At 33.8% G+C, this 25171-nt stretch overlaps 1 protein-coding gene and 2 long non-coding RNA genes across 3 annotated transcripts in view; 2 read left to right on the forward strand and 1 right to left on the reverse strand.

Annotated features, from left to right (window-relative positions):
- LOC130221589 (uncharacterized) overlaps window positions 1-235 on the forward strand; it is a 2452-nt gene extending 2217 nt beyond the window's left edge. Inside the window, exon 4 of the long non-coding RNA XR_008836290.1 lies at window positions 166-235. This is a non-coding gene — a long non-coding RNA (uncharacterized LOC130221589). The remainder of the gene's footprint in view (window positions 1-165) is intronic.
- baiap2a (BAR/IMD domain containing adaptor protein 2a) overlaps window positions 1-25171 on the reverse strand; it is a 259055-nt gene that overhangs the window by 232843 nt on the left and 1041 nt on the right. The gene's annotated exons all lie outside the window — the stretch shown is intronic.
- LOC130221590 (uncharacterized) lies at window positions 620-3738 on the forward strand. The gene is made up of 4 exons (XR_008836291.1): window positions 620-693; window positions 1848-1899; window positions 2113-2192; window positions 3406-3738. It is a non-coding gene; the product is annotated as an uncharacterized LOC130221590 (long non-coding RNA).

Below are 25171 nucleotides of genomic sequence, written 5' to 3' on the forward strand. Positions count from 1 at the left end.
CCTAATTTATGAACGTATGCACTAGTGTAACATTGTGGGGACCAGAGGCATGTTAGAGAAGCTGTAAAACACACTTAGTCCTGAATACACACACAGTAAGGTCTGACATAGTGGGGACCGGGACCCTTGAGTACTGCTGTCTAATTAATTGTTTTTTATTTTCAGCTTTTATTGAAGAATGACCAAATGACAGAACTGCTCTGCTCCAGTAGGAGTCCCACAACTCTCTGATGAGGTATGGTTATTGTTGTTATTGTTGTTGTTGTTATTATTATTATTATTATTATTATTATTAGTAGTAGTAGTAGTAGTAGTAGTAGTAGTAGTAGTAGTAGTAGTAGTAGTAGTAGTAGTAGTAGTAGTAGTAGTAGTTTTTGTTGTTGTTGTAGTAGTGCTTTTAATTGTAATTATTTAACTTAATCAAACTATAGCAATGAAACAGAGAGTGTGTCCTAATTGGTGAACTTATGCACTAGTGTAACATTGTGGGGACCAGAGGCATGTTAGAGAAGCTGTAAAACACACTTAGTCCTGAATACACACACAGTGAGGTCTGACATAGTGGGGACCGGGACCCTTGAGTACTGCTGTCTAACTAATTGTTTTTTATATTCAGCTGTTATTGAAGAATGACCATATGACACAAGAGAGAAGTACTCTGCTCCAGTAGGAGTCCAACAACTCTCTGATGAGGTATGGTTATTGTTGTTGTTGTTGTTATTATTAGTAGTAGTAGTAGTAGTAGTAGTAGTAGTAGTAGTAGAAGTAGTAGTAGTAGTAGTTTTTGTTGTTGTTGTAGTAGTGCTTTTAATTGTAATTAAATAACTTAATCAAAATATAGAAATGAAACCCTGTGTGTCCCCTAATTTATGAACGTATGCACTAGTGTAACATTGTGGGGACCAGAGGCATGTTAGAGAAGCTGTGAAACACACTTAGTCCTGGATACACACACAATAAGGTCTGACATAGTGAGAACCGGGACCCTTGAGTACTGCGGTCTAATTAATTGTTTTTTATATTCAGCTTTTATTGAAGAATGACTATATGACACAAGAGAACTGCTTTGCTCCAGTAGGAGTCCAACAACTCTCTGATAAGGGATGGTTATTATAAAAATAAAAAATAATAATTATTATTATTAATAGTATTATTAATATTATTATTAGTTGAAGTATTGTATTTAATTGTAACTAAATAACTTAATCAAAGTATAGAAATGAACGAGTCTGTGTCCGCTAATTTGTGAATGTATGCACTAGTGTAACATTGTGGGGACCAGAGGCATGTTAGAGATGCTGTGTTAAACACTTAGTCCTGAATACACACACTGTAAGGTCTGACATAGTGGGGACCAGCGGTTCATTCTTCGTACATGTATTACTCAGTTAGCTGGATTTGGTTATTAACACTTTGACACGATTCGTGATAGATTCATTCTTCAAACTCATCCGAGCAACAGGTCTTGAGCTCAAACCTTTTCTGGAGCAGCAGCTTATTTCACATAAACAGGATTAGATCGGGTCATTTCTAGAAAAGGTGATACTGAAAGTATGTACCGAATGCTGTTTTTTTTTTTTTTACAGTAGTAACTGGGAAAAATAGTAAAATGGGTATAAAATAATTATATATACAAATTGTGTGTGTGTATATATATATATATATATATATATATATATATATATATATATATATATATAGAGAAGAAAAGAACTGCTCTGTTCCCACAACTCTCAGTTTTTCTGGGACTTGAAAACAGACGCTTGGCAGATTTGAGACATTTTTATTTGCAAACATATATCACATTGTTTTAAATTATGTATTTTTGTGTGGGTTTTTACATTCAGAGAAAGTTACAGTGGATCGTGTTTTTGGAGAAGGTGAAGTCCAGTCTAAAAGGTAAAAATATTATTTATTTTTCTGATCTGAATATTTCTTGTTTCAGAATGTTTATTTTTATCATGATATGTATGAGCTGTGTTTGAAAACTATTTTTAAACTATCATCACACGCTTTTACCCATTTAAAAAGAACAACACAAAATCAAATTAATAGCATTTTGGTAAGCTTTATGCAGAGAAGTCAACTCTCAGACTTGATTTTTACTTTCAGAGTCCCCTCAAGTATCATCACCATGGTACAGTGTCTGTGAAGATAGTGAAGCAGACCCAGCATTCACAAAAAAAAGAGAGGTGTGATCATTTAAGCTAATTTGTGACTGACTTGTGTTATTGTAAAAGTCCAAATGCACAAGCTCATTTACATAACATGCAGGGTAAAACAGGGCAGGAGCACATTACTTGTATAATGATTTCAGTACAGTTGCACTTGATGTCCCATTTCATGTTAGTTAAACAATATTGCTAAATACTTTGGAAAAATATACTAATTGCATATCTGGTTACACTTTATTTTAATAGTTCACTTTACTACTACTACTACTACTACTACAACTACTACTACTACCTACAAGTAACTGCAACTACTTGTCAACTAACAGCCATTAGACTGTCTGTTAGAATCAACACTGCTAATGCTCTACTAAATTCATATGAGAGTTAGTCATATTGTACTAATTTTGACCCTAACCTAACAGTCTGCTATACTATTTACTGAGACCAATGAGAGTCAGTTTTATTGAGCTAACCTTAACCTAACTGTCAGCTAATACTCTACACTCTAAAAATTATACATAAATAAATAAGTAGTAATTAGTAAATTAGCAGTTTTCCATATGTTGTGATTCATGTTTTTATGAAATCAGTTTATTTCTGCTTTTGAATTGCATTATGGGATCTTGATCTTTCCTCCAACAATTTTTAATCTTGAAAAGTAAAAAAAAGTGACTTTTTGTTTGGGTTGGTGTTGTATATTATGCTACAGAAACCTTGTAATAAACTGCCAGTACGTTTCTGTAAGTCTAAAGACTTATTTCTCTAGATAATATTTCTTATACATTATATTATTCCAAACTACTAAAATGTCAATAAAAGTCACTTTGTTAAACTGTAGAGTTGAATTTTCAACATTAGAAGTCCAGAGAGCAGAGATTAACATCCCATAATGCAATTCGCCACCGCAAATAAACAAAAAGCACTTGTAAACCACAAAATACAGAAACTGGTAATAAACAGATGTTTCACAGTGTAGTGTTTTGAGCTAAACTTAAACTAACAGTCTGCTAATACTCTACTGATAATCAGATGAGCGTTAGTCTTACTGAACATAAGACTAACGCTTACTGAAGTATTTTTTTAAGCTCCATCCTAAGTATTTTTAACAAAAGGCAAACATATTTTTCTAGCATTTTTTAGCACAATATTCAATAAACATTACAGCACATGTTGTAAAAATGACTGAACATTTATGTAACTAAAACCACTTTTATATTTTTACCACCCATAGGTCCCATAAGGAGAAGACCCTGGAGCAAACAGGAAGTACATGCTGTGGTGAAAGCTGAACCATTAGTTCTAAAAACCAGAGATTGGTCAGATTTGGATTTTTATATTAAAAACTGAATCTTGTCTCTTTAAAGAGAAATCTGGGTAACACTTTTATAGTAACTACACACTATAAATCATTTGTTTAGCACTAACTCTACATTAATAGACTTTGGTAAGCAGTTTATAAATACAGCTACAAAGGCTGTGTTCTTGACTTGACTTAATTGTATTTTCATGCTTTGTTACTGATTTATTTTTCATTACTAAATTAAGTATTGCATTATTTACAAACCATTTGTATAAAATGGTACTTGGTGGTTTTTAAGATCACTCAGAATGAGTTAGTAAATGATTAATAAACTATTCAAATTTGTACATGTTATTATTCAGGCATATTGTATGTTAACAGATGCTTTATTAACACAACTTCATGCAGTTTTGTGACCTAATCTAGTAAGGACCATTTATACTTTATAAATTACTTATGAATGACAATTAAAGGCTCAGTATCTAATGAAGAATAAATCTTAAACAATCTTACTGAAAAAAATACTGTAAAGTTTAAACATTGCTAAATATAACAATATTCACTTAAGTTTTTCTTGATCTATCTGTCTATCTGTCTGTCTGTCTGTCTGTCTGTCTGTCTGTCTGTCTGTTTATCTATCTGAATCACTATCCTTTTCATTTATTTCTTTTTTTTCAGTTTACAATATAGCTGAGATTTTAATTTATAAGGGATTTATAAAGTATAAATAGTCCTCACTTTAGATTAGCTCCTAAAACTGCATGAAGTTGAGTTAATAAAGCATTTATTATCATACAGAGTAACCATTACTATATTCCTGATTAATAAGATCTATAAATGTTGGGTAACACTATAGTAACTGCACACTATGAATCATTTATGAAACATTAGCAAATAGTTAATTCATCGTTTGTTAAGCATTAACGCTACATTAATAGACATTAGTAAGCAGTTTATAAATTATATTTATAAATATTTTAAATTACAAATATTGACTTATAAGCACATTTATAATGTGCTTAATTGTGTTTTCATTCTTGGTAAATAATGCAACACTTAATTTAGTAATGAAAAATACATCAACAAATCAGATATTTAAGAGTAGTTGCTGTTTTAACATTTGATATTAACATTTAACATTAAATTAACATTTATATCTTATTATTCAGGCAAATTACAAGTTATTTTGTATGTTAATAAATGCTTTATTAACTCAACTTCATGCAGTTTTGTGAGCTAATCTAAAGTGAGGATTATTTATTCTTTATAAATCCCTTATAAATGACAATATAAAGCTCAATTATATTCTAAACAGGAAAAAAAGAAAATAAATGACTTTATTCATTTCTATTCATTACAAGATACACAAATGAAACTGTATCAAATGAAAAGTAAATCTTTGCAATCTTGTCTAAATATAAAATTGCTTTACACTATCAATATCTCTAAATAACATTGAAATGTATCATAATATATTGTTAAATTATTATATTGTTGTTTTATCAAATGATGTTGTATTTCGACACTCCTGTTATTCAGCAATGTTTAAACTTTACAGTAATTTTATTTTTTCAGATACGATTGCAAAGATGTATTGTTTATTTGATTCTGAGCCTTTAATTGACATTTATAAGGGATTTATAAAGCATCAATAGTCCTCACTTTAGATTAGGTCACAACACTGCTTAAAGTTGAGTTAATAAAGCATTTATTAACATGCAGAAAAACGTATTATATACCTGAATAGTAAATATATTAATGTTCATTTAAATAGTTTATTAATCATTTATTTACTCATTCTTAATGATCTTGAAAAACACCAACCATTCTTAGACAACTGGTTTGTAAATAATGCAATACTTCATTTAGTAATGAAAAAATAATTATAAACAATGTATGAAAACACAAACATTGAGCACATTACACATGTGCTTATAAATGAAGAATACAGCATCTGTAGCTGTGTTAAACTGCTTACTATTAATGTAGCGTTAATGCTTAACAAATGATGTCTATTTTGAGTTTTGGTGGCTTGGTTATATGATGAAGGTCTCTGTGCATGTGGGGGGTTCAATTCTTTATAAATATATTTTTAAGTAGTTTTAATGTTTAATGTTTTTTCAAACAGTTAAAATACAACAATAATAGAACATACTGGTGGGTTTTAATGGTTTACCCAAAAATGTGAATTATATTTTTAATAACTTGCCCTCATCTCACTCTAATGCCCTGAGACCTTCGTTCATCTTCAGACACAAAGGAAGATACCCTAGATGAAGTGCAGGAACTCCTCATCCTGCATAGACAGCAAGGGTCCCGAGACCCAAAAACATAGTCAAAACATTCCATGTGTTTTCAGTGGTTTAAATAAAATTAAATGGAGCTCAATGAACAATGTTGTGTGGCAAAATAAAATAAAATTCTGTTCTGTCAGATGAGTATGGGTATGTGTTTACTACAGACAGTATGACACTTGCGTCTTGCATTGCTGTGGGGCTACAAAAATGTTCTTGGAGCTTCACATGATAACAGAACCACTGAAGAGAAGTAGCCTGAGCAAAATTGCAATTTCAGCAAAGAGCGCAGTTTTCAGCAGCTGTATCAGTCCCGATGCTCTCACTACATTTTTTGCAATAGCATTGAAGCCACAAGAACTGTTTTGACAATGTTTAGTCTTTTCTGGTCTTTGAGTGTCTCAGGACCACTGCTGTCTATAGAGGATGAAGAAACCCTCACATTTCATCTAAAATATCTTCATTTGTGTCTGAAGATGAACAAAGGTCTCGAGGGATTGAAACAATATGAAGGAGAGGAATTAATAACAGAATCTTCATTTTGGGGTGAACTAACCCTTTAATACTGTTTGCTTTTGCACTTAACTAAATGTGTACGCAGACATGGAAGAGTTATGTGGAAGCTTGTTATTCCCAATGAGAACTGCTTTTAGAGAGTTTTATACCAGAGTCATGAGGTGTGATGAGTTGTTACAAATGTTTTCATGGATTTTGACTTTACTACTAAAGGTTTTGTGAAAATTCTTTATAATAAATATAACATTTATTGAATCTATACATTCTGGACCATTTCCTGTTTGGATCTTGAGGTTCCTTCTCTATTCAAATGACATTTTTTTGACTCAAAACCAGTAATGTGTGTGTAGACCTGGTCCTTACTTTGACACAATACCAGTGATGTGTGTGTAGACCTGGTCCTTACTTTGACTCAATACCGGTAATGTGTGTGTAGACCTGGTCCTTACTTTGACTCAATACCGGTAATGTGTGTGTAGACCTGGTCCTTACTTTGACTCAATACTGGTAATGTGTGTGTAGACCTGGTCCTTACTTTGACTCAATACCGGTAATGTGTGTGTAGACCTGGTCCTTACTTTGACTCAATACCGGTAATGTGTGTGTAGACCTGGTCCTTACTTTGACTCAATACCGGAAATGTGTGTGTAGACCTGGTCCTTACTTTGACTCAATACCGGTAATGTGTGTGTAGACTCGGTCCTTACTTTGACTCAATACCGGAAATGTGTGTGTAGACCTGGTCCTTACTTTGACTCAATACCGGTAATGTGTGTGTAGACTCGGTCCTTACTTTGACTCAATACCGGAAATGTGTGTGTAGACCTGGTCCTTACTTTGACTCAATACCGGTAATGTGTGTGTAGACCCGGTCCTTACTTTGACTCAATACCGGAAATGTGTGTGTAGACCTGGTCCTTACTTTGACACAATACCGGAAATGTGTGTGTAGACCTGGTCCTTACTTTGACTCAATACCGGAAATGTGTGTGTAGACCTGGTCCTTACTTTGACACAATACCGGAAATGTGTGTGTAGACCTGGTCCTTACTTTGACTCAATACCGGAAATGTGTGTGTAGACCTGGTCCTTACTTTGACTCAATACCGGTAATGTGTGTGTAGACCCGGTCCTTACTTTGACTCAATACCGGAAATGTGTGTGTAGACCTGGTCCTTACTTTGACACAATACCGGAAATGTGTGTGTAGACCTGGTCCTTACTTTGACACAATACCGGAAATGTGTGTGTAGAATTGGTCCCCACTTTGTCTAAAAATCGTTTGTGTGTGTGGCGGACCCCACTTCTACACAATACCTGAAATGTCCCCACAAGTGACCACTGTGTCATGTCTAAAAAAAAATTAGCAGAATTTCCATAATCTGACGTGATTTTACGGAATAGTTCGTGTTTTTGTGTGGCAAACTATTTTTTTTATGTCTCTAACATCATCAGAAAGGGGGGTCCCCATTATGTGACCATCGTGACAGGTGACCCCCACAATGCACAAAAACAAGTATGTGTGTGTGTGTGTGTGTGTGTGTGTGTGTGTGTGGTGTGTGTGTGTGTGTGTGTGTGTGTGTGTTGTGTGTGTGTGTGTGGTGTGTGTGTGTGTGTGTGTGTGTGTGTGTGTGTGTGTGTGTGTGTGTGTGTGTGTGTGTGTGTGTGTGGTGTGTGTGTGTGGTGTGTGTGTGTGTGGTGTGTGTGTGTGTGTGTGTGGTGTGTGTGTGTGTGTGTGTGTGTGTGTGTGTGTGTGTGTGGTGTGTGTGTGTGTGTGTGTGTGTGTGTGTGTGTGTGTGTGTGTGTGTGTGTGTGTGTGTGTGTGTGTGTGTGTGTGTGTTGTGTGTGTGTGTGTGTGTGTGTGTGGTGTGTGTGTGTGTGTGTGTGTGTGTGTGTGTGTGTGTGTGGTGTGTGTGTGTGTAAATAAATAAAGGTATATTAAACAACCTGATGAGCATTTTGAGCTGAAACATTACAGAAACAATCTGGACAAAAAGGACTTCTTAAATTTTGAAAAAGGGGTCAAATAGGTCTACTTTAAAGAATGTTTAAGTACTGTTGAACACAACACAAGATATTCTAAAAAGCATTGAAAAATCCATTGACATCCAGAGTAGAAACAAAAGAAAATACTATGGAAGTCAATGGCTGTTTTTTTTCCCTACATTTTTTGTTATGTCTTGTTTTGTGTTCAACAGAAAAAAAAGAAAGATTTAGAACAATTGGAGAAGAAATAAATGAAGGAATTGTCAATTTTAGGTAAAAAAAAATTAAAAATAAATAATAATTTTTTTTGTTAAATATACTGTAGGCCTGTGAAGACTTCCTAAGACTGAACATTTAGCTAATAAGTTGTACAGAACCTACATTTTAAATGCATTTTTATGAAAACTATAAAGTAGTTTCCTCATCTTTTTGCATTCTAAAGAAGCAGTAGTCATAATGGGTGATGGCTGGATTTTCATTTGAAGTAAATTCTTACTTAAAAGAACTAGACAAAATGAAAACCGGATCTAAAACGAGTCATCCATTAGCGCGTTAGCCACATAACATGAACCTTTTATGTATTATTGATAAATTGAACTAAATACATTCTCTCAATGTCAGTTTCTATCAGCGGTCTGTGTATCTTGCTGAATGGCATGACAGAAACATTTTGTAGCACGCCGTTGCTAAGACACCACTTGTCCGGATTTCCTACATGAAAAATACATCCTCTCACTACTTCAAAAAAAAGAAGAGAAAAAAGGGAAAACTATAGCTGTGTGTGCTCCTGGTGATCTTCTGATGAAATGAGTCCCTGAACAAATGAAATTCCACGCCTGTCGGCAATGATAACGCCTTCCTCCCCTGATTTATGGCAGAGTAATATGCATATTGTTACTGAAACCTTTGCTTGTTATTTCTGTTCTCCAATATTAGTCACCGCAACAGAGGATGAAAAAAAATGCAGATGGACACACCTATATGTTTCCCCTTGGATTGTGTGAACTTGCTAACCATGTTTTACTTCAGTTTAAGTTGGCTATTTGGGAGAGGTGTTTTAGAGACACTCCTATCACATTGTTTCACCTGTAGACGTGATGAGGCATGTTTCTCCTCCACCCTGATCAGCCCTGCTGGAGGAGTTTCCAATCAATCACCACACCACACATACGCTCAATGTAATCTCCTCTTAGGGTTGCCAACACAAATCTGGCCATAAACGATCTAGATTTTGTATTCTAAAACACCATAATGGAATTTATATTGAAATATGCAACTATGCTCTTGATGCAGATTGTTGCTATGGCTTGCTAATGATGAATACTGTAATCAGATGAGACAGACAGATGCAATGACAAAGACATAATGATAAGAACGAAGGGTTATGTTAGAATATATGTTAGAACAATAAATAGACAAAACTGACAGACTAGGGATGCACCGATACTATTTTTTTGGAACTGATCCGATCTTGATACCAAAATTCTGAATATCGACTGATACAGATCCGATCTTGATACTGTGCTGTTTTTTATTTATTTATTATTAACATAATACAGTTTCTTCTTTATCGTCCTTAGTAAAAACAACACACCTATAGGCCTACTGTATATGATAGATAGCACAATCTAACTAAAAGATGATACTTGAGCATCAATACATTATTTGAGCATTCATTATGACATTGATGTTATCTGTTGGGGTCCAGCTTATGTTTCCTTTTTAATATTCCAGATTTTTCTTTAAAATCTGTAATAGGCTACCCTAATTGATGGTAAAATAACCAGCCTTTTAGCAAAGCCTGATATTTTCCTGCAGGTTTGACGCAGACTAAACTAAACTGTCTGAGGCCAGTTTTACTTAAACTTCCCCCTCGCATAAACTTATCGCGAGTGAGACGGAAAAACTGAAAGCATGTCTGAAAAATTATTTTATGTCTGAAAAATTTTCTTTTTGAAACTAATTTTACTTGGTATAATCTGTTGGTTATTTTAATGTATTTTTGTTGGTCAGTTATCTACAAAATAAACAAGAATATTTGAGGTGAAGTTCAAAACAAGGTCCGCTTATAGGCCTATGCTCCAGCTGACAAACAGGTCTGTTAAATAAAATATCAATATATACAATGACAGTGAAAGAGAGAACAGAAACCTATTGTAAGAATAATTTTACAGAGCAGCACATGTTGCGTCTGCGCAGCCAGGGCCTGAATGAAGCACTTGCATCACTGACACAGCGCACAGCCCTCCGGTATACGGACACTTCTAAAACAGCAGCACAAAGGGGAGAAATGAGTGTGTTGAGGATCTGTCCAATGTATTATTGAGCCTTTCTCATTTACAGTTTCAGGTAGGCCTACTTTGTGTGTGAAGAGCAGGTAATAACCCTCTCTACTCCAGTGTTGTGAATGCGATCTGCTGATCTAATGGCTCGTTTCCACTGACTGGTACAGTACGGTACGGTTCGGGTCACCTTAATCAGGCTTGCGTTTCCACTACCAAGGGTACCCTTTTGGTGAGCGTGGTGTATGACAAAAGTTTCAGTCGACAACATACAGTACTGTACAGGTCATTCACATATCATATGAGAAGCACTTCTCACAAAACTGATGCTTTGTACACATAAATACTTGTGTATAAATGTTTATTACTAACTTTTCTATGAACATGAGTTGATTATAACTGCAGATCAATGATAAAATAAATAAATGCTAAATATATAAACATATACATATATATAAACATATCTATCTGTCGTTCTGTCAATTCTTTGTCTGTTCTTTGTCGGTTCTATTTATGATTCTATCATTATATCTATCTCTGTCATTCTATCATCTATATTTCTATCATTATGTCTATTATTCCGTCTATCTTGTTCTATCTGTCTTTCCATCCATCAGTCTGTCTGTCTGTCCTTCTGTCTATCTATTGCTCTTTCATTCTTTCTATCTCTCTTTCTGTCTGTTATAGGGATGCACTGATCCCGATACTTGGATTGGATATCGATTTGATACCGTGCACTATATTGGTGCCCTATATTGTGTGTAATTTATAAGCCAACAAAAGTCATGAAGGTAGCCTATTAAAAGGCTCTAGAAAGTTGTCATGTAGGCCTACTATATCCTATATATATATATACACAAGCCTCTGTTAGAGAGAAATTCCATCATTCGGAGTTCATTTTAGTCCAAAAGGTGATGATAATAGTTAAACATGGCAGTTTGTTCATGTTTACTGAAAAAATAATGTGCTCCTTTTTTTTCCAGCTTCTCCTTTGTTTTTTTCCGCACGTCACTCTTGCGTTTGTCAGTTTTCTGACCGGATCGGGTTTCAAAAGCACATCAATAATCAAGCACACGTTATTATCATGAGCTCTAGAAGTTTGTTATTTCAAATATAGTTTTGAAGACTGGCTCGTAAAAAGCTACGAGGCACAGGGTAAAATCTCCCTTTCTTTTTGGTTTTGTGGCTGTTCATCAAGACGACGACAAGGTTTGTTTGAGCCCGGGTCGACCATGGCTTAAATGTATATATAATTCCACCGTAATCTCTCGGCTGTGTATTTTAAACATGGTGGTTCCTTTGTTTTCATTCTGGCTTGTTGCGTAAGCGAATGACGCATCTTTGTAAACCAATAGCGTCTAGCTCCACCTTTTGGTACCCTTTCTCGTGTTTTGTACCCTTCCGAAAGGGTGCCGATAAAGTGGTATGGTATGGTTCGGTACGCCTTTTGACAGTGGAAATGCCCATAAAAGCGTACCAACCCGAACTGTACCACTCAGTGGAAACAGGCCAAAACAGACACGGCGCAACATGGTTTTAAAACAGCAATGATCAAAGGTCAAAATGAACCCATTTAATGCAAAACTAAATGCATTTCTCCACTAATTACTTAAATTTATAGGAACAAACAGACTTGGAGAGAGTTTTTTCGTGCAGTCATGAACGCAACATGCAACTTGAATTGTGAATGAATGGAGAATGATTGACAGGCCCAGTGTCTGGAAGTGCTGAGCTGAACATGAATTTAACCACTTGAATATTTATCTGTACTTCATATTAAACTATAAAATGGCTTCAAAACATTTAGGATATAGTAGGCCTACATGACAACTTTCTAGAGCCTTTTAATAGGCTACCTTCATGACTTTTGTTGGCTTATAAATTACACACAATATAGGGCACCAATATAGTGCACGGTATCAAATCGATATCCAATCCAAGTATCGGGATCAGTGCATCCCTATAACAGACAGAAAGAGAGATAGAAAGAATGAAAGAGCAATAGATAGACAGAAGGACAGACAGACAGACTGATGGATGGAAAGACAGATAGAACAAGATAGACGGAATAATAGACATAATGATAGAAATATAGATGATAGAATGACAGAGATAGATATAATGATAGAATCATAAATAGAACCGACAAAGAACAGACAAAGAATTGACAGAACGACAGATAGATAGAATGACCAACAGATAGATAGAACGACAAATACAATGACAGACAGATAAATAGAACGACAGGCAGAGACAGAAGGACAGACATAAAGATGAAACGATAGACAGATAGAAAGACTGACAGACAAACAAATAGAGAACGATCGATAGAACAATAGATAAAAAGATAGTATGATAAAGACAGAACAATAGAACGAGAGAATGATCGAACAATAAATATAAAGATATGATAAACAAAGATAACGATAGAACTATAGACAGAATGATAGAAAGATGGATCGAACAAGACATCACGGTAGACATAAGATAGAATGATAGACAGAACAATATATAAAGCAATAGACACATCAATTAAAAGAATGAGAGAATGGTCAAATTTAAATTTGAACTTCAGATAGAACGATAGAATGGATGGATGAATGGATGACGACAACAATAAAGCTACAGACCGATAAAACCACAGACAGACATACAGAATAGACAAATAAATGCTAAAATGATAGAAAGATTAACAGAATCACTTACAGGCCGACAGTTTACAAAATGATAAATCATACAACTAATGATAGAATGACTGCATGAAAGATAATAACAAAACCATGCTAATACAACAATATAGGACATCAGCAAGAATGACAGACAGAACATTAGAAAAGATGAATCAAACAAATAAATGACCGACCGATGGAATACAAGAGCAAACAACAGACAAACCAACAAAACAACAGATCATTAAGTGATATGTCACAACAGATAAAGACAGAGTTGCGATGTGGTTAGAAAATTAGCAAAGTAGCAGTTAGCGAAACACCTCTAACAGCTTTAATGGCCCAATTTACAGAAATGAATACATTTACGTGTACATTAAATAGAACAAACACTGTAATCCAAGGGGATTTTAGTAAGTGCAAAGTCAACATTTTACCCTGGAATCAAAGCCACAACCCTGAATATCCAAAAGCAACTCTTGAGCTGAGGTCTGTAACCGCCACACTGACACATGAAGCCACGTGCTAACATTGCATTAACATGTACAATAATAAAGATCTATCATTAGAGATCTATCATTTCTTTGTTCTCTGTCTTGTGAGTTTTTATCTAGCAATTCTGAAGAAATTCATTGCAAAATAAATCAGAAATAAAAAAACAAACAAAAAAACAATAAAGTTAAACAGCACAACATGTAATTTTTGCTGCTAAAGGTCGAGTACAAACTAAGCCATAGTTGTGATGTCATGACTGATTGTGTAATCATGGGAGTTGTGGTCTTCATTACATCCTATAAGAATGCTGCAGACCCTAAACTTATTATCAGAGCTTTTATTATGCCACAGTCAACTGCTTCCTGTGCTTCCGAAGAATGTGCTCTGGGCCTCTGATTTTTAAATCACACAAAATACATTTTAGGGTTCTTTTATAATGCTGCTCTGTGCGGTCTAATAAAACAGGGGTTCCCAAACTTTTACCGTGACCCCCAAATTAACAATTCCAGTGACTCATGACCCCCACTATACTTGGAGGTGGTTATAAACACAAAAACATTGCACACACACACACACACACACAATAGGCCTATATAAACACAAGCATTGACAACACAAAAAAGTGCAACAGTCTTACAATCATACTTTTTTCGTATTTTTATTTGTTTAATTTAACATTAACCTCATCTAATGAGATTGGTGGGCACAATGTTTGCTGCACAAGTCTATTCTTGGTTTAATTTTAGAGACCGCCACTTGAAGATTATCCTCCAGCTTCAGTCGTGTATTTATTTTTGTTTGTTTTTTTTCTTCTTTTTTTTTTGTAAATGTTTATTTTTAATGTTAATGAGTGCCGCAAAGGTGTCAAAGTTTACGGTTTACAAAGTTTTGCTTTAAAATCAATCTGCTTCAACTGATGCTATTAATATTAAATATTACAATTAATAATGTAATTTTATTAATATAAATGTTAACATCCCAGCGGTCACAATCCAAGGGGAAAAAAGGCTGATGGCTTTTGTTCCATGGTGTTGTTTTTTATTTAACTACTAAACACTTTTTATTTTCTGAAGGTTATGGATAAAATGGTAATTCTAATAGTTTAATCAAGTTTATTTGATTTTTTTTTTTTTTTTTAAATCACAAAGCAATGCCCCAAACACATCATATTAAAGTGTTTTTTGGTGTTTCCCTGTTTTATATAAAAACTAACTTGCTTATTACTTGCTAGCTTGCATATAATAAATTGATTATATTTCTAGATTTGACCATTAAAACATTTATGATAATGTAAGTACAATCACCAAAATATATTACACTGTTCTAGTGTTTTTTGGATATTTTAATAAATAAATAGAAACATACATGCAGCATACAAAAATAATTCTTCTTGTTCAAATTACTTTTTTTTTTAAAAAAGAGCTGAAACAATTCGCAACTTGATTGCTTTGTTCAATCCACTTAAAATTTAAAAATGTATTGTGTGGAACTCAATACACTTTTTTTTTTACAGTGTGTGCCTTTAATCATGACAAAAAGACACAATAACATTTTACTTTTCACAGAATATAGGAAAACAATTGAACGAAAAAAAGCGATTACAGGATATTAAAAAAAAAAAAAAAATGCGAGAAAATTAACAATTGAATAAATAAAATATCCATGAATTGTAACTTAAAAAAAAATTTTAAATCTTCATTTAAATAAATGAATAAATAAAAAATATCCATACATTGCAAAACAAAAAAACAAGAAATACATTTAAATAAAATCAATCAATAATTAATAATAAATATATAATAATAATAATAATAATAAAACTCAAAAAATGAAATTTTTTTTGTTAAAATAAATAAAAATATCTAAATAATATTTTTATAATTTAAATAAATGAAAATAAATCAAAATATCCATAAATTGCAAAACTCAAAAATACCTAAATCCATTTTAATTTAAATTAAAGAAAAATATCCATAATTTGCAAAACTCAAAAATAAAATATAAATTTAAATAAAAATATCCATTAATTTCAATACTCAAAAATAAAATAAATTGTCATTTAAATAAATTAATATCTATAAATTGCAAAACTCAAAAATAAAATAAAATAAAATAATTCATAAATTTATTTATTTTGCGGTGACGGCCGGTCAGACTTGACAAAATGGCACCGAGCAGCTTTAATGGCCCAGTTACCAACAAACATTTTTAAATGTACACCGTCTAAAACACTTTAATCCCAGAGGATTTTCAGTAAGTGCAAAGTACATGTTTGAGTCGAAGTCTCAAGCGACATATTTAAGTCTCGAGCAACATATTTAAAAGTAACTCTTGAGCTAAATCTGAGGGATTGTCACCACCACATTGACGCAAGTTCTAACATGAGTATAATGTATAATGCATTAGCACACAGCCCGAGTCTGGCTTCAGAAGGCTCATAAGTGGCTTGACCTGCGCTCACCCACACAGCGAGGTGAGTGGGATGGTGGTTATGTCAGCCAGTGGTCAGCCCAGGTTGGGAGGCTGATGGGATTAGAGGGATCCAGTTGAGCCTGGCGTTGTCTGGAAGACTGGGACCTGGTGCTAAGAGTGACTGAATGACTGACTCACAGGTGAGGCTTGTTTTAAATCCATGGCAACTTTAGCAGGAGCACAACCATTGCTCGCAGGTAGGGAGTGTTTTGTGTGCAGAGTTGAGTAACACTGGAACACACACACATAGTGCACACATACGCCCTAGTACAACCGCGTTAAGGAACAAAGCATTTTCTATTAAGAAGCTTATTGACACTATGGTAGAAAGCATTTTTTTTTTCTTTTTCTTTTTTTTGCTTTTTTGGCTCACAATGATGTTTTTATTGTTATTGTTTTTGGCAAATCCATGTTTTATATCTCCGTTTTGACTTCAGTGGTGGGAAAGAAAAAGAAAAAAAAAAAACTTTAAAAACTGATGTAAACTGAAGATTTAAAAACTTTTTTATTGTTTAGTGGTGGTGCAGTGCAAAACATGCTTTTCTCACGTAGACAAATATCTAAAAACTTAAAATTTAAGAATTAATAATGATCCCATGACTAGGAAATCATTTCATTATCAAAGTATATTGAAATGGAGTACATCTGTAGCTTCTGTAATGCAGTTAAAGTGAGCCTTAGTCATTTTTTTTATTTTTGAAATGTAATGTTGTAAAAGCTTTTTGGAGTGATCTAGCTTTTGTCATTCTAAAATTTTTGTGTTTATTTTACAGTAAAATATATGATTTTTTTATTATGAAAACAAATCCAACAGAGTCTTGAATATATATAGTTATTATCTTTATTCTTTTGGCAAAATTTAACATACACAGAAAGTCAACTCCCACATAAACAGTTTTTTGTATTGATTTTCATTCATTCATTCATTTTCTTTTCAGCTTTATTAATCAGGCGTTGCTACAGCAGAATGAACCACCAACTTGTCCAGCATATACATTCTTAAAATTATTGGATGTAGAAATGCTAAATGCCTTGTGGATTTTATTTTTTATTTGCTTTTATTTTTATTTATTTATTTAACTTACTTAGCCGACTTGACTCACAAAATTTCACAAAATCCACACTGCAAAAAAATATACTTTTCTTGCCGTTTTGGTGTTGTTTCTACTCTAAATATCTAAATATTCTTAAAGCAAGAAGCATTTTTAGATAAGCAAAAAATATTGTCCTGTTTTAAGAAATAATATAGTGTTATTCAAAAAAAAACACAAAAATCTGTATTTAATCAAAGAAACATGGAATCTTGGTTAATTAAACTATGTGAAGCTTCCTTAAATGGATGACAGAAAGAGCTTAGCTCTGCTTTTCTTCTTTGCAGAGTTCTCGATTTTCGAAGTCATGATTGTGAGATGTAATCAAAGGCAATTTTTATGCACATTTTGTGAGTAAAGCCAGTTTTGTTATCAGCTGTAGTGTGTGTCTGAAATAAATTCCTCTTCGAAATTTAATTAAAATTGTCATTATTTAGTCATGTGATTCTTAGTCACGTTGAATCAATAACAGCAATTAAATACTCTGTTTGTCCCGGAGTCTCTTCTTTGGGGCATATTTATAGTTTTGCACGAGAGTGCCCTTTGAGTTTTGCAAGAGATTTACTACTGATCACAGAAATGTGCTGACATGTTGTGCATGAGACTTGTAGCTTTGCTAAATCACAATTTTGATTTATATAATAACCCTAGTGAGATTAACAATCCACAGTTACAATACAGAATCTCGAAATTATATAAAAAAAAATAAGTCATAATTAAGTTTTTTTTTTGTTTACCTAAATGTTGCCCAAGCTGGAAACCAAAGATTGAATTGGAACACAACTGAAAACTGCGAGAAATCAAAAAGCTCAAACTCCAACAGTCACAATTCCGAGATATAGAATTAAAAACTGAAAGACAAACTTGCAACAGCCACATAATAAAAGTCACAATTAAATTATTTTCCTCATTCTGTTAGCGCACCAGGGGCCTGTTTCAGTAAAGAAGTTTAACCAACTCGAAGTTTAAACTTGAACTCTGAGTTGATTTACCGAGAGATTAAAAACTCACAAGTTTTCGGTTTCAGAACAGCTGATCGGAGTTAGGTCAATCAACTTTGAGTAGACCAAGAGTTAAGCACGCACACCGCATCTATAAAAAGGCATTATCAATGGAGCGCAGATATTACAAGTGACTATGGCAACATCTGAAACAAGACATTTCAGCATTTCTTTCTCCAGCTGAACTTGATGTGCTCATGCAAAGTTATAGCAAATATTACCATACATTTAAAAAAAAGCAACACCACTGCCTCAGCGAAACAGAGACAGTTAGCGTGAAAAAATAGCTGTTCAAGTTAATGTGTAATTTTACATTTAAAGTATTTAAATAAGTATAAAATTTAAGTATAATAAAATAATTAATGTTATGTGTGACGTTTCAAAAAATTTTACACGTTCTCACTTTTATACACGTTGATAAGTTTTAATAGATTTAAAAGTGCACTTGTGTGTCTGCCTCTATTATTGATCAAGTGATAGAGGTTGATATGACATTTAGAGTGCAAGCAGAACTAATAAAATAGTTTTAAGAACAAGTAATCATCCCATTAATCTAGTTGCAGTACGTCAAAGTGAATTTAAGCTAATTATTAATTAAAAAAAGGACAAGCCATTCTCGTACATGACTTTGTTCTTTGTGTGACTTAAAAGTAGGCAACAGCTATGTTTCCATTCAAAAATATTAGTTAAGTTTGTGCAAAACTGGAATAACGCATAAAGAGAACAAAATCACTTCCTTATTAACTGGCAACAAGTATCAACAGTAAAAATAGAATTTACTGCTGTAGAAGAAGCTGCGTCAATCTTTTCTTTATTTAATAAATGTACTTGCGCCTCAGAAGACAATGCTGACACACAATGAACGCGTGGGGGCGTTTGAATCCATTGAGACATGGAGAACAGACGTTCCTGACACGCTGCAGACGCTCTGGAGTTCATTAATAATATAATAATACTGAAACGGTTCAGGCATTTTAGAATGACCAAAACAACTTTTCAGATAGTTTACAGTGTGCTCAGCCCGCTGGTTTGTCCATTCACACACATTTTTCATCATCATCTCTTTTAACAAAACTTTAATGCACATACTGGAATTTGTTCAGTAAAAGTGTTTCCATCGTAGTTTAGGCACATCTTTTCTTATCGAATAAAAGTTTAATTAGCTTCTCAGTTATGCCCATATTTTTTAATGCGTATTTTCAAAAGTTATTGGCATCATGACGATACCATCAATCATTTTCTATGCACACATCCAAAATGAGCATTAAAAAAAGGTGGGTGGAAACGTAAGGCTAAGGCGAGAAATACCGCTTTGTCTTTAAAAAAGGGGAGGAGTCCAACAGAAACTCTGAGTTTATAGAATAAAACCTGTTCCTGACCAGGTTAGGTTCACAGAGTAAGTTACCATGGTAACTGACTCTGAGTTAAAGTTCCCTCTCTTTCAGAAACAGGCTTGACTTTCCCAGCTTTCTCCAGTTTGACTAACCTGCCATTTTAAATTGGAAACCCCAGAGTTCATCTCATTTCAGGGTTAAAATACTCACTTAACCTGCTTTCTGAAATGAGCCCCATATGTCAGATCTGTGAAATGCAAACTCACAATTCAGAGAAGAAAAAAAGCAAGAAAGTTGATATGAACAAAAATATGAATCCTGAAAAGAATCCTGTCAGCACCGATAGCCTACTTGGCAGGGTGTCGACAAATACTGTAGCACAGGGGTCACCAACCCGGTTCCTGGAGATCAACCTTCCTGCAGATTTCAGTAGCAACCCATATCAAACACACCTGCCTGTAATTATCAAGTGCTGTTCAGGTCCTAATTAATTGGTTCAGGTGTGTTTGATCAGGGTTGGAGCTGAACTTTGCAGGAAGGTCGATCTCCAGGAACAAGGTTGAGCACCACTGCTGTAGCACCACTGCACTGCAGTCCTGAGTTCAAGTTCCAGCTTGTGGACTTTTCCCTAACCCTCCTGTCCCAAAACAAATCTAAATAAATTAAATAAAAACAAAATATGAAAATTACAAACACTCTCATGACAATTCATCCCTTTTTAATTTAGTGGTTACTACTTGCTGACCCCCTCAACGAGGAGCAGGGTTAGGGTGGGGTTTGTGCAAAACTCTTTTAAAAAAACAACAACTATATTTTCTTCAGAATTAGCTGCTTTTCTAATAATAGTTAAATTCATAACATGTAAATTATTAATATTTCCTCATAAGATTGGGCTAGAATCACAAGAAATTATCGTAATAAAAAAGATAAACTTGCCACTTGATATAAAAATAGTAATAGTAAGTAACAAAGTCTGGATTGTAGGCCAACAAGTCTTCATTACTTATTTCATGTTTCATTCTGTAGTAAAAACAAGCTTCCACACAAGCTCTGGCTTTCTGTGACACTTCAGCAGATGTTTAACATCCCACTGATGTTTACCCTCTTATCTCTCTCTCTCTCTCTCTCTCTCTCTCTCTCACACACACACACACACACACTGTACATGCACAACAATTATCAATACTGCACTCCTTTTGAACTCATACATTCTTTCGCCTACCGATTTAACGGAGTAGCTGGTGAATCCGGACAGTGGATCCAGCTGAAAGACATAAACGCTGAACTGACACACAACGATTCTCTGTTAAACGGCCGGCAGATCACCAATAGACTGCTAGTGATCTAATTCATACCCTCCTCTGAGGCCTAACCCACTTCAGACTGATCAAATGTAAATCAACAGACTGACACAGTAAACTAGAATCGAAATAACGAATAGATTATGTGCATTGCACTGAACCCACACTGTGATGAGTTTCCCACCGCTTTAAGAGCAACAGCCCAGATACAGAAGGGATCCGCTTGCCCTTAATCAACCAGAATAGTTTCTTTGTCCTCATTTTAGGCATTGGACTTCAGGTGGCCTATTTAACAGGCTTAAGTATCTGATGAGAGCCGTAATCCTACTGGTTGGCAAGTATACTAACTTTCTTATATATATATATATATATATATATATATATATATATATATATATATATATATATATATATATATATATATATATATATATATATATATATATATATATATATATATATATATATATATATATATATATATATATACACATATACATACATATACATATATACATACATATATACATACATATACATACATACATATATACATACATACATACACACATTTTATTTTTTTTAAAAGCTATTAACTCTTCTGTATTGTTCAAATTGACTACCCTTTCGTTATGTTCGTGCCTGTTTTTGCCCCATTGACTTCCATTATGACCACTTTTTTTTTTTGATGGCAAAGCCTTCACACAAAATGATAATGCATTCTTGATCATTGGTGGTTTTCCCTTTAGAGATGAGGTAAAATGTGTTTTTTTTATCATCTGTTGGCACCATTAACCCTTTGGATAGGCCTGGGAAAACTAGTTTCTGTTTTTTATGTGGAGTTCTATGGAGTAAAGCAGCAAATTATAGGGTGCGTGGATAAATACACTTACTATGTTTACTGTGTTCTGAACTCATTTATTTTTATTTCTCAAACAAATCAAGGTAAGTGAGCAAAAGTCCCTCTCTCACACACACACACTACTCTAGGCCTGCACGATTAATTGTTACTAAACTGAAATCGTGATTTAAAAGGGTGTCATTTTCAAATTGCAAAAGCTGACCCTGAACAATGTAACAATCTAAACGTGAAGGTTTTCTTGTAACCTTTTGGCTTTATAATTATTCATGTTCTTTGCACTTTAAATAGCAAAAATGTTTGCTGTTGTCGTTTCGAACTTAGTTAATATCACCAGTGTTTTACTGATGTAAAATTGTTAACAGCATGTTTGGATCCTTAAAAGTTTAACATTTTATATATAATTCATTTTATTTTATTTAAGATGTTGTAGTTATTTTCTTAATTTGTCATTATAACTGACAACTACATTTAAAACATGATGGCAACAATGTTAAAGAGGTTTTAAAAATACATAGTGTAGCATACTTTGTGATTAAGCTTGGTCTTTCTTTGGCTCTGTTATAACCACCATATCAAACCTATAGATTATTTAAGGAAATAGCAGTAAAATGCTGGTAAAAAGTTTTAAAAACTATAAAAATATTTAAAAATATATATAAAAACTGATCAGAAAAATAGCAATTAGATTTTTTTTTGTCTTCAAATTGTGCAGCCCTACTACACTCCATATAAAAGCCAGAAACTAAGCTTTTTTTGCATTGTGCCTGATGATCAACTGAAGAACACACAAATTGTACATCTTCCCAACAGGGAAAACCACTAACAATCAAAAATGCATATGATGTCATGGCTTTGCAATGTAAAAAATTAATAATAATAGAAGTCAAAAACAGCCATGGCCGTAACAAAATGGCAGTAGATTTGCCCAGAGTGTTTTGAAAAATTACCATTCATCCAACATATGGGTCAAAATAAGACATCACCAAAAAAAAAAAAAAAAAGATTCAATTTGCTGAAACACAGAGAAACTTGTGGCCAAATTAAGCCTCAAAATCACCCCACAGTGCATGAAAACATCCCCAACAGCACACAAGGGTTAAGTTATTAGGTTACAGATTAAAAACTGTGTTAGAAAGCTGCTGGGAATGTATTGAAACATACATTGACGGAACCTGTAGCAACACACACCAGCACGTCCTCCTCCCTAAACCGCATTTGCAGGAATGCCCTACAGAACACATGCCAATAAACACAGCAACCAATGCACGTTACCTGGAACAAGACTCAAAACATGAGGAAGGTAGGAAAAAATGCATGATAGATGTGCATTGTCACTTTAGAAAGCAAGCTTAGTTCAAATGTAATTCCATAAATTAAATAGATAAAGAACTCAGATGCAAAAATTGTCCTAAAAATGAGCATTTGTCTCAGCCTCCTAGGTTTTTGTTCAAGTATTTCACTTTAAAAGTAATGAAAAGAACTGATTCGTAACTATAAAAGTAACATTTCTGAGCCTACACACAAGAGTCTGAGAAAAATGTTAAATTTAGATGAAAATATCAAACGGCATTGAGGTTTTTGCATCTAAACTCTTCATATATTTTTTATTACTGTTGTGGCAATTTGTTTTGTCTTTCATTCATTCATTCATTCATTCATTTTCCCTAAGCTTAGTCCTTTATTCATCAGGGGTCAGCACAACAAGATGAACCACCAACTTATCCAGCATATGTTTTAGACAGCGGACGCCCTTTCAGCCACAACCCAGTACATACACACTCATTCACACACATACACTATGCGCAACTTAGCTTATTTTATTCACCTACAGCGCATGTTTTTAGACTGTGAGGGAAACCTACGTGAACACAGGGAGAACATGCAAACTCCACACAGAAATACCAACCGACCCAGCCGGGACTGGAACCAGCGACCATCTTGCTGTGAGGCGACAGTGCAAACCAATGAGCCACCATGACACACCTGTTTTTGACTTTGACAAATTAAAATCAGTTCTTCATATCAGACTCCAAACATCTAAAAGCTGCATCATTTCAGTTATTAAACTATTAAATATAATTATTGATGTCACTAAAATACATAAAAAAATGCCATTTTCCATTGTAGTTAAATTAATATTTATGGAAATTACATTTAAACAATGTGGTAAGAAGAACATTTGCTTTGCATTTTTGTTTCATATACTGTTCAGACAAGTGTTGTTCACAGATTGAAAAAAATATATATAATAAAAATAAAAAAATAAAAATTTAAATAATAATAATTTTAAAAAACTGTGTCCCAAAAATATACAACACTAAACACTTTGCACCATGTACTTGTGCACTTACACACTTAACAGCATAGTATATGAATTTAGTGTCATCCGAAATGGAACACTAATGGTTTTTTACTACATAGACAATGTTTCCCAGTCAATGTTTGATGGTTGACAAATTAGTGAAATAAATGATCAAACTACGAAATAGTACCTGCCATAAATAGTACCTGATGTATATAACTACATTCACCATTGAGAGATGGTATAATTACTCTCGTAAGAGATTTTTGCTTGCACAATCCAAAATAAATGAAGTAATGCAAACCTGATAGTTCTGCCCTTTCCATTACGTGAGCGAAGCTGCAGCCGTTGAGTGTGTGAAATGTTAAAAATTCCACACTTCTTTTTAACGTTAAATAAGTGCATCATGCGGGTTTTTAGAGAGAACCTTTAGAATAAAAGGAACATTTCAGCATGAATGCACTTCTTTATTTATATTACAAAATGACAAAGTACAGTGCATCCGTATGTAATTTGGGATGCACCTATTGTTTCCTGCACGTCAGGCCAGTAGATGGCGATGTCAACGTTAAGAGACGAACAATAACAAAATCTAATTGGAATAATATAATATACAGTAATAAATTTCTTTAAACTATTTTTTTTCAAGGTTTGCATTTTCAGGTTCCCAAAATGCAATGTGTTAAACAGCTAAAACATACAGTAATATGTGTCCATGGGCAATGGTGTTGTGTAAAAATAATTTTGAGGGCACGTGTCCACCGAAGCTTTTTTTTTTTTTTTGCGATCAGGATTGCACTACCTTTGCCCAGTGCCTGGCTAGTTTAATAATAATGCAGTGATTCCATTCACAAAAATAAAAAAAAATTCTTGTGTTTTTGAAGCACAAAAATGCTTCAACAGAAATGCGCCTTAACAGTTTTATTTTAGTGGAAACACTGATGCTTTTTATGACAATGTTAACTTTGAAAATGGTTTAAAAGTGCACATTTTTTAAAATGACACCATTATCATCTCTGTGTGAACAACAAAACTGCAATTTTGTGAAACGGTGATGTCATGCGCATGTTAATAACAATCTCTGTCTATAGG

Source organism: Danio aesculapii, chromosome 3 (assembly GCF_903798145.1).
Source record: "Danio aesculapii chromosome 3, fDanAes4.1, whole genome shotgun sequence".
Classification (NCBI taxonomy): Eukaryota; Metazoa; Chordata; class Actinopteri; order Cypriniformes; family Danionidae; genus Danio; species Danio aesculapii.